This window comes from Oratosquilla oratoria, chromosome 6, assembly GCF_046742065.1.
Source record: "Oratosquilla oratoria isolate Oo_2021 chromosome 6, ASM4674206v1, whole genome shotgun sequence".
NCBI lineage: Eukaryota > Metazoa > Arthropoda > Malacostraca > Stomatopoda > Squillidae > Oratosquilla > Oratosquilla oratoria.
Window position 1 is genome coordinate 38,400,689 of NC_134782.1, and position 5,000 is coordinate 38,405,688.

Sequence of the window (5,000 nt, forward strand, 5' to 3'; positions counted from 1 at the left end):
CTTCTTCGTTTTGTACTTGTATCTCTTCTCATTCTTCAGGCTTTCCGCCATCTTTCCCTTTTACCGTTCTTTCTCCTCCTTCCTGTTTCCTCCTCTCTCTCTCTCTTTCTCTCTCTCTCTCTCTCTCTCCCTTTTTTTCTTTTTATCCTTATCCTTGTATTTTGGACCTGAACTTGCTCTTGCCTTTATCCTTATCCATTTTCCAGCTCTTCCTCTTCTCCCTCTTATCAGTTCCCGCACTCACGTATTTCCTCTACTCCTCTTCTTTTCATTCTTTCCTCTGTTCCCAATCCATCGCCCTCCCTTCCTTCTCCTCACTTCATGCTTGTCCCCCGACCGTTCTTGCTTAACGCCTTCCAAGCCACTTTCTGCCCCTAATCTAAAAATTTCCTGTAAGCCAGCACTCTGCGAAGCCCTGGCCGCATCTGTATGCTCTGAAACCCCCCACTAGCCTCCCATCCTGGGGTCCGGGCTAACTCAATTGGACAACCGGACTACGAGCCATAAATAATGGATACAAGGGCTCGTAGCAGACTCAGATTGTTTGACATTCAATTACAGTCTTCACGAGAATGACAGCACTGGTGTTGAAGGTGCTGAAGGTGGTGATGGTGTTGGTCATGACCGTGGTGGTGCTGGTGGTTAGCACCAGTGACGGCGAAGCTGACCGGAGTTGCTTGAAAATGTGGACATGAGGTGGACGTGTGTGGACATGAGGTGGACGTGGGTGGAAAAAGTGTGAAACGGGGGGGAGGAAGTGAGTGTGGATATGTCTACGTAATGCTGAGGATAGAAAATGGGAGACGTTTTGGAGGGTTATCATCACAAGGAGCGATTACCCTAAGAAACTAAAAGTACTCCATCAAGGCTATAGTCATATAATATATGGAAGACAATCAATCTATTGCTCCATGCATCTCTTGATTGATATGCAGAAGTATAATTGTAAATATATACTGACAATCACATGGAGCCCGTCTGATATTATAACGATATTGACAACCATTTCCTGTTGTAGTAGTAAGTGCATATTTTCTTTCATATTTTATCCACAATTAAGATTTCTTGTAATAGGTTCTAGTTAAGTGTATCTCGGTAGATTTCTCTAGTATCTCCATTTCTAGTGAAACATTGCACATAGATTGTCACTAAATATTGTCATAAGATTATAACCAATAAATAGTTACACTAAATATTTCAATTATTTGTCTAATCGTAATAGATTTAGTCATTTATTGGCCTTTTCTGAAACAGTCACAGTATTCACTGGTAATTCTTTCACTATTGAGTACTATTTTTATGTTATTCTTTATTTCTTATCTTTAGTTTCCATTTTTTAATTCATTTATTTTCATTTGGTTATCTATTATTATTACTATTTACTTTTTGTTACTGTTAAGATTTTGTAAGCTGTTTATTTTACGAGTCACTGAGTAACAGTCTGTGTACTATTTTGTAATTAGCAGTATATCTACTTCCCACATATTTGGTCCTCTCTCGTTCTTCTAAATAGTTACAATTAAATCATGTAATCTTTCTTCTAGGGCTTCTTTAGCGAGTTTCCATGTCTTCTGCTAAAATTGGACAAATCTAGATTTAAGAAGGAAATAGGCAAGAATTGGTTTACCAGTAGAGTGGTCAACGAATGGAACAGACTTTGTAACCATGTGGTAAAGGACATGGAACTGCCTAGTGTAGGCTTTATGGTCTCTTGCAGTCTCTATTCTTATGTTCTCATCTTTCTTGGGACTTTTGTTATTTTTCAGAATTTTTTATTGTTCCGTTAAAACCCATTCTCGTTTGTTCCTCTATAATCATGTCAGGGCATTAATAGGTTTCTAAAGCTACTGGTTCAACCAAGTCAGCAGGGCAGGACTCGTCGTAATGGATTTGAATTGGACAAATATAGGTTTAAGAAGGAAACAGGCAAGAACTGGTTTACCAACAGAATGGTTAAAGGGAGTAATAGAGTTAGTAACTATGTAGTGAAAACACGAAAAAAATTGGTTGTTTAAAGAGAATATTAGATAACTTAATGGATGGGGATGAAGGCTGGTAAGGGACATGGAACTGTCTAGTGTAGGCCTTATGGTCTCTTCTAGTCTACTCCATTCTTGTGTTTTCCAAGTCAGCGCGGTATGGTAACTCATCAGAACAGGGCTACCATTGGTTCATAATTTTTTCGTCTTCAATCTGTGTTTCTTGATAAAAAAAAATTATCATTGATACTCTCGCTTGATGTCCATCTTTTAATCTCTTGATTACTGCCGTCTCATCCTACTTTCTTTTCTGTCTTTGGCGTAGTTTCCTGAATCTGCAAGGTATGTTAAATGAGACAGAATTGAAAAAAGGGTTGACAATACGACAAAAAAAAAAAAAATAAAAAATAAAAAATAAAAAAAAAAATAAAAAAAAATAAAGAAAATAAAGGTGAAAAGCAAAAGTGGTAATATATGAGGCGAGGCGGTTATGCACGATATTTGAAAAAAAAAAAAAAATAGTCTTCCAAACCGATTGATAGACAAATGGAACAAACTACTAACCGAAGCTGAAGTCCAAACCATGAAGACATCCTCTTCAATACGAGTCAAATATTCGCGCGCATTTCAGGTTGCCTAATGTACGATGATACATCACAATACACGCTTTACAAAATATAAAGTTACTGGTGTTATATTCATTCTCTTTCATCCTGATTGAATATAACGTCACAGAAAACGTGATCAAATCTGTACACAGAATACGGGGGTTACTCAGTTACAACAACAAAATAAATATAATCAGAAAGTCGATGCCGGCATTCTCGTAAATCCCACTAACGGCTCATAGGCGTCATCATATTCAAGAGGTCACGTGATGCCAGCCAAAACGCTCTCGACCTGTAGCAGACATAAGAACATAAAAAATATATAAACGGAGGAGATTGCAAGAGACCATAAGACGTACACTAGACAGTTCCATGTCTTTTACCACCTGTCATTGGTAAACCAGTCCTTGCCTATTTCCTTCTTGAACCTAAATTTGTCCGACTTAAATGCATTACTACTTCAATGCATCTTGTTCTACCAAGAGTTCATACGATCAGTCAGAACTTTCTATATACTGATAGATTTCTAACCCTCTAAGAATGCGTCAACTGTTGTGACTTTGAATACCTAGAACAGCGTTTTTCAACCTTTTTACCCTTGCGTAACCTTTAAAACAAATTGCATGTCTCAAGGAACCCCTGCGCAAAAAAAAAAAAAAAAAAACATACCATATCTTTCTCATTTTATTTTCATCGCAACAGTAGGTTAGATAGGATGATGTCTATATTACATTATTACAATAACGAAGAATATATCGTGCGTGTTTAATCATATTACGTATGTGAAATTAAATCAAAAATCAAAAGTGCATTAGCTTATCTCACTTGTTCTCGCGGAACCCTTAAGGACCTTTTGCGGAACTTTAGGGTTCCGGGTAACCCTGGTTGAGAAACACTGACCTAGACGAAGACTAGATATGTATTCTAGACATATCTAAGAACATGTCAATAATGTGTCCAGTATTCGTATTGTCTTTGATTCCCTTAACTCGGCATTCACTTTCTCAGTATAAGACGTAAAGGTATTTAGACATTTGGAGATTCGAAAAACGAAAAGGTTGTAACCGAAGTCGTTTTTTACTCAAACGAACTCACGACAGTTGACGAGAAACGGCTCAGTGTGAAGTGATGTGTGACGGGGTATTTGTTTGTCGAACACGTTGTTCGACAACCAAATACCCCGTTCACACGTTCACACACGTGTCTGTCGAACCCCCTCTAACACTCATTTCTAACCTCTCAAGGTCACTGAACATTAAGGTCGTTGAGACACGTTGAACCTCATTTGGTACTTCCTGCGTCTGATACATATGAACATCTTCTAATTTAGAAGCGTTAACATGTAAAAAATCTAGAAAGAACTATGTGACCCGCAATTTGACCTTCCAGAGTTATTAAGGTGAAACTTATCAATGATCAGTGAAGTGGTGCATGGAATCATATCTAAGGTGGTGAAGGTGAGTATACACCAGGAGGCGCTGAGTAGCTGAGGCTGGGGACATCACCTTTGCCCGAAGCACTTGGACTATTGGGATAGGTAATAGTCATTGTTGGGAGTAAGAGAGGAGAGCGGGATTCGAACCCGTGACCAGGGAGATGCAAGACCAGCACCCTTCTAGTAGCGCCCATATTGCTCACATCTAAGAACCCCCCCCAAAAAAAAAAAATGAAAGATTAAAAAAAAAAAATTATATATTTTTTTCTCGCATTGTCGTTGACAAGAGAAATGTGGGAAGAAAAAAAAAGAGAGGAAGGGAAGAAAGGAAAGAAGGAAAAAAAGGTGAAATGAAGGCAGGAGGGAAGGAAGAAAGGAGGAAAGGAGGAAGGGAAGGAAGAAAGGAAAATGAAGGAAGGAAGAAAGGAAGAAATGAATGAAGAAAGAAATGAAAGAGGGAAGTGAGGAAGAAATGAAAGAAAGAAGAAAAAATAAGAAGGCAAGAAAGAAAGAGAGAGAGAAGAGAAGGATTCAGTCAATCAATGCCCTGCTCCAGATTTCCCTCGCAGGAGACCCGCGGTTCCCAGGGAGCCACCGGATTGGTCTATAAGTCACTCAAGGAAGAAATATTGTGTTGTTGTCCGAGTTAGGTGGAGCTACTGTAGGATGAGGTGTTTGGTGTCTTCTGTGTGCTGAATCCATCTGGGGCGGTTTGTTTCTGTGGCCTAGTGTACTTCACATTTGTGTTGTCTTAGTGCTCGATGGTGACCTGACCGCAAGCGTTCTTGCTTCTTTTTGGAGTTTTTTTTTTCTGTAAGGCTAATGTCTGGAGGAGTCTGAACGAGCATGGTGGTTGATGGTTAGTCTTGAAGAGTATGTTTTGTGTTTTTTTTTTATATGGATGTGTTGTGTGGTACAAAGGGTTGGTTCTTGTAGATGTTTGAGTATTATGCTGCCTTTCTTTGTGTGCTGTTGGAC